Below are 13,989 nucleotides of genomic sequence, written 5' to 3'. Positions count from 1 at the left end.
TGACAGTAGATACCAAAGTAATCCTATTAAAGTTTCTGAATTAGGGCCCAGTTAGCACTGGCTGCTGTAGCTGGCTGAGTGACTTGTAAGGACTCTTTTCTCCTGGGAGTAATCCGAGGATGGGATGGACCTTGCAAGTTGATTCATCTGTCTTTGGTTGAGACATCAAGACTGGGATCAAAAGCGAGAGAATATGATCTCGTTCCCTCTCTGCGTATTTTACCAAAGCCCCAGGGAGCTTTGCTGATTGGTTGCACTACCCATCCGTAGACTAGATGATGACTCGATGTATTCTTTCTGCTTTGTGGACTATGCATTTGTGTTTTACAGAGTACAGAGTGCTTTATTGTGCCATTTTTTGTTTCTCCACTGTGAAGTGTAGGTAACATTCCTATCTCACACATGAGAAAATAGATTTAGGGAAGTTCAGTAACCTTTGTAGGGAGACAACAAAAAGAAGCCAGAGATTTCTGATCCAGCGTTCTTAACGTCACAACGTGTTCATACAGAACGTTCAGCAGCGTCTCATCCTAAGGAGCACGCTCAGTGGGGCTGTAAACATCTATTCAAGTCCCTTCTGTTTGCAGCGGCTGTGAAAGAATCTTGTTCTAAATTGAGAAACACGTGGAATTTAATATGTCCTTTAATGTTACACACATGATACATACATAGTTAACATAAATGTTACCACATAAAATATCTTTTCTTGCCTAGAATGTGAATGAATTTGGCCCTTAACCAATTTTCATCATTTGTGAATTCTTAATTTTAAGCTGCTTTCCTCTGAGATTTTTCAAAACTCTGTTAAGATTCCATTGGACATGATTAATTTGGAATTCACAATAATTCATCTGTAGGAGACCAGATAATTGCTGCGTTTCCAACTCTGCAAGCGGGCATTTTTGCAAGGGAATTGCTTGTAGTCCTAGAGAAATTTATAAGTGCATTGAGGAATACCTGCCATTTAATTTAGACTCATTTGCAGTTGGCCCATTAATTATTAATGCCACCGAAACTGACGGAGATTAGGAAGATTTGATTAGCTTGTTAATACTGCAAACATTTCAGTGTTAGAATAATAATTTATTGATTATTTGTGGGGCTGACTGTTCTTCTGTAGATCTGTTCTTTCTTCCTGGGCACAGAGCTTCCCAGCCAGACTATATTTCCCAGCCTCCCTGGTAGCAAGGTGTGGTTATGTGACTAAATTAGGGCCAATGGATGTGAGCAGAGGTTGGATTCAATCTAAGTACAGATCATCTCCAACTTGGAGACGAGCAGCATTTTTACACTCTGCCTCTTTTTCCTCTGCCCACCTGGAGATGAGGTGTTGCCACTTTCACCCATGTTGCCACTCTCATCTCAGAGGACAGCAGAGTGATTGGGTGAAAGGAACCAGGGTCTCTAAATGGCATCATGGAGTAGAGCTGCCCTGCTGACCCAAGCTGGCTGGGCTATTATGTGAAATAAACTGAAGCCACTGTGTTGTGGAGTTTCTGCTACAGTAGCCTCGCTTATAATCTAATAGAGTAAAACCCCAGGGTAATGCAAATGTGACCTGTCATAATGCAACAGTGTTTGAGATGCAATTGTCAATTTCTGGTTCACAGCTTTCCTCTTGGTCTTGTTCTCAAACTGAGGTGGGCTAGATCCTTTTCTTTACGCAGGATTGGGGGACAGTTAGGAAAAAAGTGCCTTACGATCATATGGGAATTTCTCAGGGCAGTATGTTCACTATGTCTCTTTTTTTACTCTTTCAGAGACAGTAGAAACTGAAAATGAATATTTGTTATTAACCTTGTATGGCAACTTTGCAACATGCTGCTAATTCTTTGACCCTGTTCCCATGGGGAGGCAGGGTCTATCTCCCCTTCCTTTGATGCTGGCCTGGCCTTAGTTGACTTGCTCATAACCAATAAAATGCAGCAGTAGTGATGCTGCGGATTCCACAGACAGTCACATAATGCAGTTCAGCTCCATCTTGCTTCCTTGGCCCCTGACCATGTAAGAAGTCTGACTCCCTCAAGGAGGTCAGGCTGTACAAAAGCCCAGGTTATGGGGAAAGGTCACTGTAGGTGCTCTGGTTGACGGTCCCAGTTGAGGTTCCAGTCAGTGGCCAACACCCACTGCCAGCAACGGAGGTCACCATCTTGCACGCCCAGCCCAGTCGAATCTTCAGATGACGGCAGCGTCCACTGACATCTGACCACAACCATGCAACAGATCCTGACCAAAAACCGCCCAAATGAGATTTCCCCAAATCCCTGGCCCATGGAGGCCGTGAGCATAATCAAACAATTGTTGTACACCACTGGGTTTACACAAGCAGTGGTGACTAGTACACTCTACCATTATACCATCACCCGTTTTGCACAGTTGGCATTTCGGTTTCCACTTGCCAACTTTTGGTGCAGTTTTCCTGTCGATATGACTTCAAGGGCAAGGACTTTACATACATTACTTATGTTACTTAATCTTTACAACATCCTTATCGAGTAGATATGATTATTATTCCCACTGTACAGTTCAGGAATCTCAGGCATAATTGGCCAGGGTCTTGCTGCTCTACATCACTATGCTATCATCTGTGCTGCTTGAGTCATAGAATTTCAGACTTCGGTGACACATTGAACTGACCCAGATCAATTTCCACCTCCCACCTCTTCCCTCCCATCTGGGTTACATACAAGAACCTGGATGCATGGGATGGTGTCATGTGACTCATCTGTGGAACACGTCAGTAATTGACAGCAAGGGAAAACAATTGTCTCCATGCTGGGCTTGATACTCACTATACTACTCAGGAAAGTCAAACTTTTTTCAGCTCCTTCAAACAACCTTTTAGTACAAACTATTTTCTGAGTAAACATGGTGCATTTCTTTGGAGGAAGTGAATGCACCTATAGTTAGCATAGACCTACAAATATATTAAAAGTGTTTAGCTATACTAAAACATCAAATCTGTATTTGTTAAAGAAGTCTACAATTTTGATTCTATTGAATAAGACCTCTAAATCCAAGGCATTCATTATTATGTTACTCCATGATATTCTATTATTAATGACCACATTTGGTATTGCATCAGCAAATACCATTTTCACCTTGGGTAATGTGTCTCAGACATGTTGTCCTGACCAAGATCATCCTTTTTCTAAATCCAGCAACTGCAAATGTGGAAAATAAGACTGTCTATAAAAGTGATGGATTTTAGTTTTTCTGAAGAGATTTGTATTATGCTTAGTACTGGTCGATGGGAATATGAAATTGACAGTAAATAGAAACTCTCATAACATTTATGCTTGAAGCATAACACTCCTTCCAAGATGTCCTTCCTATTGCTAATTCAATGAATGAAATCTATTTGGGTACTTTGGTAGTGTCTTCTTTTTATTCATCTTGAAGCATGGGGGAGTTTTTCATGATATAAACACAAAAATGTATAACGTAAAAATTCATAACAGTAAAAGCTAAAACAAAGAGCTTATTATGTGCCAGACAGTGCTGTGTGCACTTTTAGATGTGTTAGACCATTGTGTTCTCAAAACAACTATGCAACGTAGGTAATATCCCCATTTATCCAAGTGGGGAGACTGAGGCACTGACACCCCTTTACACTCGACCAAAGCAGTGAGGACTCTAAAGAGCTTTTGGGTTTGTTGGGTGTCTTTATTGATATAAAATGTATTAAGAATTAAGACTGAAAAAATTTAAATGTGAATCCTTTTAAAAATACTAAAATCACCACATATTAACATTAATACATTTTTAAGAAAATAAGTAGAATTCCTTCAGATACTGCCATGTTAAGAGTGAATTTATTTTACCCCTTTTCAAATGTCTTTCACATCCAGCTTGAACAGACGACAATGGGATTTTCCTCTCTGCGTCTGCACTCAGTCTACTGTACGACACACGTCACGTAGATGGTGCAAACTCCCTGTAACCTGATGGGAGAACAAGAGTGAAAAGGGAAAATAACATCTTAATATTATTATGAAAATAGCAACCCCCCTGAAAAGTTCTTGGTGACAGGCAGGGGTCCCTGGATCACATTTTGAGGACCGCTTCCCTACACTTTCCTGCCTTTCGGTGCACAGGGGAGATGTCTTTCCTTAAGAAGTAGTGTCCTCACGTAAACGCGGGCCTGGAGTGTAGTAGGAGTAGGACCTGTGTGGTCAGAGGCTGGGGTGCCATCCAGGTTCTGTACCTGGTGCTTCTTGACTTTCACTAAGTTACTTGTTTCTCTGTGTCTCAGATTCCTCATCTGAAATAGGGCTGGTCATGTATCCCTTCCAGGGGCATTATAGCCATTCCAAAAGCTAGGTGACAAAGTACCGAACAGGTGCTGACACACAGAGAATGCCTTTATAAAGGGTAGCCTTTATTTCAGATTGGCCAGTGATGGCGAGGAAAGGAAGGAGAAGGGTCACACATTCCTATTTCTAGAGAGGACCAACTCCACTCACGCCAAGCCCAGAAGTAGCCTCATGTCTGTTCAGGCCAGGTTTTGATGCCACATAATTTACAAAACATCATTCAGTGTTCAGAGCTCTGGGCATTTTTGGACAGATTGTGGGCTTTACCAAATGTTACTGGGCCAGCACCAAGCTAGGGATCATGCCGGTGCAATTTCATTCAATTCTCTTTGTCACTCCATGACCAAGAAGCAGACATCTCAGGATCCAGAAAGATATTTGCTACTTTTTGCCTTTCAACCAGATTTACAGGATCCCAGGTTTGCAGCAGTGGCCTCTGACTTTCTGTCCATGCCTGTTGCCTGTAACTAAAAGGCTAAATGTTTATTATATTTGGGTGGGTGAGGGAGTTAGACATGCGGAGTATGTATGTGTGCCCATGTGTGTGTTTCAAAATGAACCCAATGGCAGTCACAGATGACTTAATGAATGCAGAAAAAGTTTATATTTCATTTGTTGAAAATCCACCTTAGCCAGGAGCACAATTTCCTGAAGAATAAAGATAAGGTGAGACGATCTGTCATACATACCAATAAAACCCTTTACCTACTACACTCATAAAGATAGAAATTACACACAAGGCCACATTAAAAACATCTGTAAACAAGAGCCCAAACTGATTATTTCAGGTTCATAATCTCTAATTTACAGAATTTCAGGGAGAAATCGACCCTAAAGTTATTTGAAGATAAAAGTTCTGGCTATGAATTAATGTTGAAAAATATGAAAGGATTACAGGTACTTGGAAGAAAACGTCTGAGGGATTCATCAGAATTTGAAACTGTACAAATATATGACAGAGCTTGGGGATCTTGAGAAACCACTTAACCATTGCTTTCTGTTGGATTTTATAATTTGCAGCTTCAAAGAAAAAATAATTTAAAATGATTTTTTAAGCCTCTACCTACATTATTATTCCGAGTTTAGAGGGAAATAAATTTCATTTATTTGGACATCGTACATGCCCAAAATGTAAGTGCTCTGTTCCATTGATTCTTACTTAAATACATCTATACATTTGAAAGTATATTGCATGTCTTTAAGTTTGCCACTGTCAGCATCGTGGTATTAAAATGTCCCCTCCTCAACCGTGTCAAAATGCAGCAAGTATTTGTTAAAAGGCTAACTTTTTAAACTACTGATTTTTATTTAAGTAGATATGGCTGCTACAGTGAGTTGGGAGGACTTGATTTTTCTCCTTTAATCTCCATTCCTTCCTTCCTTCCTTCCTTCCTTCCTTCCGTCTCTCCTTCCTTCCTTGCTGTCTTCCTTCCTCCATTCTCTCTCTCTCTCTGTCTCTCTCTCTTTCTTACTTTCTTGTTGTTATGTTACCCTTCAAAAGTGGATTTTAACGTTTCTATGGACAGTAAAACACTGAAACTTCGTTGCCTTCATTATCTAGAGTTCTTTTAGGAACAACAGTTACAATCACAACATTTAGCTGAACCCAGGGCTTCTCCCAAGATCCCTGGTAACGAGGATGTGACAGTAAACCTGGGCTCATGGATGCCTATCTAATTTCGTTACCATGGATACACCAACTCGACCGCTCAAATCTGTGTTGTAGTGGATGCTGTGGTGTGCTGCCGAATCACCCCTCCAGGACTGAGGCACTCGTTCACCCACATGTCAGGAGAGCTGGCTTTTGATGCCTCGCTGATGAGCCCCTCTCCCGGAGCAGCCCTTAGCAGAAGGAAGCTGCCCTGCCCAAGGCCACACCCCCTCTGCATCCAGTGGCTGGTCCCCTTGCCTAGATCCGGACAACTCTGACAGCTTTCCCAGCTCCAGAGCTTTCCATGGGACTGCTTACGGCCTTTGTTGCAACTGCATCATAGTTCAGCTTCTCCCTATGTGGATTCCTTTTTCTCTCACCTGCTTATAGGTATAGATCCCCAAAGCACTCCCCAGTAAAAAGCCCTGAATGTAACTCTCCATCTCAAAATTTGTTTTCAGGAAAGAATAACTAAAAGCAATGGTGGCAGGAAAGGCCCAAGGAAGGAGGCTCTTACACGGGATCTGGTGCTGGGTCACCAGCTGGCTGCAGTCAGTGAGGGCACCATCTCTGGGGGTGGGTGGAGTACTGTTAGACCCCAGCACGCTGTAGCCCTGCAATTGTTAGTGGCGAGACAGCTGGGAGGGAATGCATAGATGGGTGCAGGATCTGGGCATCTGAGACATTCAAGGGAAGTGGTGATTGTAGGGACAGTGGAATTGGATGGTTGTTGCTGAGTGCTATAAAGTGACTTAGAGAAAGGCAGTGAAAGGCTGGAGTGATTAATCACCAATCTAAGTCGAAGTGTGAAAGCCAAGGGGCTATGGAAGCTTATAAAGAGACTCTCTCCCCTCTTGCAGCCAGAGGCAGAAAAAAACGCCAGAATTCAACCTTGGACTTAATTGGAAGGCCAGCAGAGCTCCAGAGAAGTTTGCGTTTTCAACGCCAGCAAGTCTGCTATGCCAAGGTCAAGGCCCTAACTGGGAGTAAATGAGATGCTGAGACTTGGGCTGCAGACATCTGTGTCCATGCACTATTAAATATCTCAAATCGTCAAATGCCCTTGAACCCTCTGGGCCCACTCTTCCCTATGAAAAACTATTGCTGCCCCCTTCTTCAGCAGCATAAGACAACATGCTCCCAACTCAGGGTCCGCCCCTAACTCCACCCCTCGACACTAGGGATGGAGTTAGGGGCACTATCTAGAATGCGGATCAGCAACTACAGCCTATGGGTCAAGTCCAGCCTGTAGTCTGCTTTTCTGGACATAAAGTTTTATTGAAACACAGCTATGCCCATTCAGTTACATATTGTCTATGGCTGCTTTCATGCCGCAGTGGGAGACTTGAATAGTTAGTTGCAACAGAGCCTAAAACATTTATTACTATTTACTGGCTCTTTATAGGGAGAGTTTGCTGACCTCTGAACCAGAGTCAAGTCATAATAAAACCCAACAGGAGAAGTGCTGGTCCTGATAAGGGAGTAAAGAGAAAATACACTAAAGAAGAAGGTCCTAGCCAACAAATACTAGCAGGAATGGAAGAGTAGTTACGGGATTGAATTCTGAAGGGCCTGGATTAAGGAGGATGGATAAAGGAGAGTTTCTCCACATGAAAGAACTCTCCTGACATACAGGGTTTAACACTCTTGATTGGCTCTTGGAAGCTTAGGAAAACAATGACCACGCAAAGTGCAGGAGATATGTGAGCAATGCCTTGGCAGACACTGGAGAAAGAGATCAAAATTCTCCAAGAAGCAGGCACGCTAGGGTGGATATACTCTGTACGACTGGGAAATCCACCAGTTCACTGTGTTTCATAGGGGTACCCAGAGGACACTCCATTTACCAAAGCCGTAAGGAATGAGCTGGTGAGAGGGGCATCCTCTTCCCTGAGAATCTCAACGAGACTGTCCTCTGCAGGCAGGGCTGATGCTATAGAAGATGCTGATGCAGAACTGGGATCCCTGAGAACAAAGAGGACGATAAGATCCCAGATGGATAGGGGTCGTGTGGCAGCACTGAAACACTGGAAGGAAAGAGAATGCAATTATAATGAGAGTGGCAAGGGGACCCTCACTCACAGAGAGCCATGGAGATGACCAGTAGAGCCTGGTGGTGTTAAGGGCAGGTAGAGGGGTAGCTAACAAGGATAAAACTAACAAACCCCCCACTGAAAAGTCACACCAGTTTCCAGACCCGAGCCAGTCCTTCAACCCCTAAAATGTTGCCTAAAGGAAAGGTTGGTTTCCGGAAGGATCCTGCTATACCAAGGCAAGTGCCTATGGTAATAATTTCCCTGGTCTTTACCCAAAGGTCTGTGACCATTTCCTTGGATAACTCTGCAGTGGTTTCCCAGATATGTCAGGGACTCTTGGGCAAGACAATCTCCATTGATACTCAGAGATTTTTATGTTTCATCATGGCTCTTTACTAACCTTGGGTCTTATGAGGCGTAGGTAGTAAGATATCCAGGCCCAGCCTTGTTCACAGTGGGTTCTTTTGCTCCAGGGATCCATGGGGTGATCATTTGTTCAGTCTCTGAATGTATCAGTAAATGGAGGTCCTTAGTAGTTGACAGAATCTCTTCATTATTTCTTCTGTTTGTAGAGTGAGCTATTGTAGTGCAGAAGGCCACGTGGAGGACCCCGAGACTTTCCCACTACAGTTGAGAGAGTAAATAAAAAACAGTATCACATTCGGGGGAAACGGCAGGAATATCTGTCACCTCAACCACTCGACACTGCAAGGGTTGTGGTCCCATCATGCCCCATTGAATTCAACACTCTGCCCCATTTAAAACCAGGATCTTGATAATTGAGAACAGACTTAGTGTATCTATTACCACTGCTAAATATCCAAACTGCCGACACAGAATCCAACACTGAGGCCCCCATACAGCATCCTCCCCTGAGGAGACTAACCAGTTACTTGTTAGCAACTTGATTGCATGGGATCCCCTTCAATCTGCAAGTGGCAATGAAGTATCTAGACCAGAATTGACACATATTCCAAGAAACTGCTTTGCCTTCCCTGCCTAAAAGATTCAGTCAGCCCTGCCATCCATGAGTTTATAGATTATTTGATAAACTGGCCTGGGATTGTACATAATGTAACCCTGGACCAAGAATCCCATTTTAGAGCAACCAGGTCCTACCTACACCAAACCACACCACCCAGAAGCCTCCTGCCTAACAGAGACTTTGGAAAACACAGCTTAGGTGACAGCCTGGAGATGATGCCCTTTGAGGATGGGTTGGCATTAAATCAATGCCCGTTATATAGTGCTGTGCTCCCAATAGGTGGAGTTGATTGGTCCATAAAACAAGGATTGGAAGTAGGCCTGACCCACTTAAACATTATTCTCAATGACCTGATTGGGGAATTTGTGTTCCTTGTCACTGCACATTTAGTCTCTCGGGCCCTGGTTTTCAGAGAGAGAATACTTCCATCAAGGGACATGGCAAGAATTCCGTTAAACTTGAAGCTACGGCTGCTGCCTGGTTATAGCCACATCCACACACAGTGATGTACTAGGCTGTTCCTTGGTACTCCCTCGCAGAAGTTTGAAGGTAAGTGAGCAAGTACCATAGCTATGGGTTGAATTTGGCCATTTAACACCACAGGCATGTCCTTCAGGTGACCTAGCGCTCAGAGCCCTCAGGGATGAGAATCTGGGTCACCCCACCAGGTAAGCCACTCTGACTAGCCGTAGTGCTGTCTGAGGGTGTGGGGACTCTAAAAAGGAGAGTTGAAGAGGGAGATGGTGGTACCAGCTGTAGCGGCAGGGGCTACTGTAATACATCCCAATAACCTTCCGCTTCTAAGTTTCCCCAGAAAAAGAGATCATCCAGAATCACATGGAGATATTCTCAGATGGGACGAAATTACTCTACAAAGGAACTGGATTTGGAGGGCTCGAGGGGTGAACTGTAATGGATCTAGGGGTCTCCCCTTCAGGACGAAAGCATTCATTGCCCAAGCAGTCAGAAGACTTGGCTCTGACCTCTGCAAAGGCACTCACCAGTGAGTCCCACTCAGGAATGGCCCTTGGCCAAAAGGTGCTACCTTTGTCAAGGTTACAGCCAAGTTCCAGTGGCATCCGGGGATGGGCCTCTGTGAGGATACAAAGGCCTGGCACCCTTGCCTCCACCGGGGCCTATGAAGGGCCATGGCCACTTCCTGTCTCCCTGTGGTATTTGCTGAGGCTTCTTCTGCAACTGCATCCCAGCTCAGCTTCTCCCTGTGCCCCATCCTGTCTCCTTCAGCCCTCATGGCGGGTGTCTGAGAGCACCCCCTCGCAAAAGCCCCTGCATGGGACCTTCCATCTCTGAAGCTGGTTCCCAAGACTGGGCTCTGGTTTAGGCATCTTACAAATGCATTTTCCCAGCTGTTGTAACTCTGGGGTGAAAACAGACCTGTGAGTGAGAGTAAATAATTTTCCCTTACAAATTGAAGATTAAAATATTTAGTAGTTTCATTCAGCAGAGAACACTTTGCTAAACACAAAGGGCTTTGTCTCGATGGGAAGGCAATCTCCACATAACATCTCATCTTTCAGTGAGCTTTTGGTGCTTCAATTATTTATTTTTTAATCAAGTTTTCATCCACTGTTTGGGTAGATGTTTCTGAAGTATTTTTTTTTTTTTTTTTTTTTTTTACACTACTCCCTTTATTTTTATTTATTTATTTTTTTGCGGTACGCGGGCCTCTCACTGCTGTGGCCTCTCCCGTTGCGGAGCACAGGCTCCCGACGCGCAGGCTCAGCGGCCATGGCTCACGGGCCCAGCCGCTCCGCGGCATGTGGGATCCTCCCAGACCGGGGCACGAACCCGCGTCCCCTGCATCGGCAGGCAGACTCCCAACCACCGCGCCACCAGGGAAGCCCCTGAAGTATTTTTTAATGTAGTAAGTTTCAAAAAAAAAATTAGATCTCCATCTGTCATTATATAGAATGTGTGGACAGATGGTGAATGGAATTATTTTTAACCCCTGAATGCTATTAGCTTGCTTCACTGTCTCCCTGGAAGAGAAGGGCTGTTATGATTGTACTTTTCCTTCCTCCACTCACAATTAATTTTGCTTCACTTTGGAACCTTCAGCATCAGATTTTGGGAAAAAAGTCCAGTCATCTTTAAAGAAGATCACAGACAACTGATCTGCAAATTTATCTTCTCTTTCCATCTCCAAATTATTTCTTTGAAAAGAGAAAGACATGTTCACTGAGCATATCATAGATCTTTTTTTTTTTTTTTTTTTTTTTTGAGGTACGCGGGCCTCTCACTGTTGTGGCCCCTCCCATTGAGGAGCACAGACTCCGGACGCGCAGGCTCAGCGGCCATGGCTCACGGGCCCAGCCGCTCCGCGGCATATCATTGATCTTTTAATTCACTGAATTTCTTTCTCAACTTGATTGTTTTGATGCTCTTTCTATTGAAATGGTGGTAGCATTAGGTGCCCAAAAGAACATAGAAGGTGATCGATCTTTTTTTTTTAAATTATCAATTTGAAAACTAATCAGATAATATTTGCAGTGATTCCATTTCAAATATAGATAAGAAATCAATATACAGTACATGGAGCAGGTTTTTATGAGAGTTTTTTTCCTCAGATTATTTATTCCATGACTTTCTAGACCTTGGCATGTATGGGATTTCATTTCTATATGTTTTGCTCTCCTCTTAAACATCATTTTTTAGTGTTAAATTTTTTTGTATTAGAGAATTTCCCAAACATACACAAAGGTAGAGAGAATAGTATAATGAACATCCATGTACCCATTCCTCAGCTTCAACAGTTATCAACATTTTGCACATCTTGTATACTTACCCATCTCTACCTCCTCCTGCCTGTTTCCACCCCCCCCTTTTTTTCCCGGAATATTTGAAGAAATACCAGACATTGTATCATTTTCCTCATAAACTATATGCATTTAAGTAGTAAGACTAAAAGAATTTAACCACCTGAATATTATTATACCCCCCAAATAACGATAACTTAAATATTCTAATACCCAATCTGCATTCAAATGTCCCCAGTTGTCTCAAATTTTTATTTTACAGTTGGTCTATTCAGATAATAAGTATCAATAACGTTCATAAACTGCATGGTTGTGTATCTCTTAATTATTTTAATCTACGTGGTCCCCCCTCCCCTCTCATGCCATTGAATTTGTTGGAGAAATCAGATTATTCATCCTTTATAGAATTGTGCCCATTTCTAGAATTGTATGATTGTATTTCTGTGATGTTTTTAACTTGTTCCTCTGTTCTCTGTATTTCCTGTAAACTGGTAGTGAGGCCTGAGACATGATTTAATTAAAGTTCAAATGTTTTTTCGATCATAATAGTTTTCTTTTTTTGGAGGGGAGATAAAATCTTTTATTGTGCTTTGCCAGAATTTTGAATCAGTTCAGAAAGTAATACTTTATTTTATTCTTTTTTAATTTTTATTTTACATTGGAGTATACTTGATTAACAATGTTGCGTTAGTTGCAGGTGTACAGCAAAGTGATTCAGTTATACATATACATGTATCTATTCTTTTTCAATTTCTTTTCCCATTTAGGTCATAATATTTCTTATGCTGTGTACTTCCTGTAGAATCATATCAAGAGCTTATGAAGTCTGGTTGCCCCAGCTTCAGAAACGTCACCAATCCGTCCAGGGGATATCAGAATGTCCTGCGAGTTTCTTAAGAACATTTCACCTATAATTTTAAGATCCACTGACAACCATTGCTTAGATCCAGAGTTTCATTAAGGATTGAAATGCAGATCTCTTATTGCCATTCTTCTGCATTAGTTAGCCATAATTCTTCTATAAGGAATAATTTATTCTCATCAATTTTTTGGCTTCCCTGGAACAGAGTTTGTATAGGAAAGGCAGACCAATGCTTTATTCTTTCCATGTATTTATCAATTTCCGAGCAATGAGGTAGTGCCCTTATAACATCCAATGGCAACTAGTAAGTTGTTAAAGAAGTATCCTTAGGAACTCATGAATTTTATACATATAATATTTTAATTGAGCGTGATTATTATTCTTTTTATAGTCATGCTGGGCTATTTTGGCTAATGGGATCTCTTACAAGTTGGCCTCCTTTTGACAGGATCTATTTAGTCTTTGATAGTTTCTTGCTTTTCTGCATTTCAAGACGTCCCAGGCTCATCTTGTACATTTCACATTCCATATAGATCCTCAAAAGGTAATTTACTGGGTCAAAAGGAATAACTGCTTTTTAAAAAAAAATATGTATTTATTTTTGGCTGTGTAAAACACACCAGAAATAAAGTAACAAAGATAGCCCTCATTGTGTGTTTATCTGTATCATATAATTTCATCCATCGCATCTGCATTGATAAGTATTAGTGAAGAAATAGAAGACAGTTTACCCATGTTATTTCTATCATAAAAAAAGAATTGTATATTTCTGACTTAATTTAGCATTTTGTTATAGGATTCAGAATGTAAGGTCTTTACTTTTACAACAGTGAAATAAAACAAAAAGGAAGATTAGTGTTCCAACCATCTTATAGCCAAGAAATTCTTCAAATTTATTTGAGTAATGCATCTGATGAAGTGAAATATGTTACTCATCAAAATTAACCTGTCTTTTACTTGAAATTTTACTTGAAAGAGTAATATGAGGTTAAAATAGAATGAAAACTGAGTTTGAAAATGAACTTCAAGAATCCAGGACACCCAGCTGGTAACTGTCTATCACCCCAGTTATTTGAGGAGAGGCATTTCTTGATACTAGTTCGGCTTATCTATCTATCTATCTATCTATCTATCTTAACATCTTTATTGGAGTATAATTGCTTTACAATGATGTGTTAGTTTCTGCTTTATAACAAAGTGAATCAGCTATGCATATACATATGTCCCCATATCCCCTCCCTCTTGCGTCTCCCTCCCTCCCACCCTCCCTATCCCACCCCTCTAGGTGGTCACAAACTCCCGAGCTGCTCTCCCTGTGCTATGCGGCTGCTTCCCACTAGCTATCTATTTTACTTTTGGTAG

The sequence above is a fragment of the Phocoena phocoena genome, chromosome 3, assembly GCF_963924675.1.
Source record: "Phocoena phocoena chromosome 3, mPhoPho1.1, whole genome shotgun sequence".
NCBI classification, from domain to species: domain Eukaryota; kingdom Metazoa; phylum Chordata; class Mammalia; order Artiodactyla; family Phocoenidae; genus Phocoena; species Phocoena phocoena.
This window is presented reverse-complemented; position numbering follows the sequence as displayed.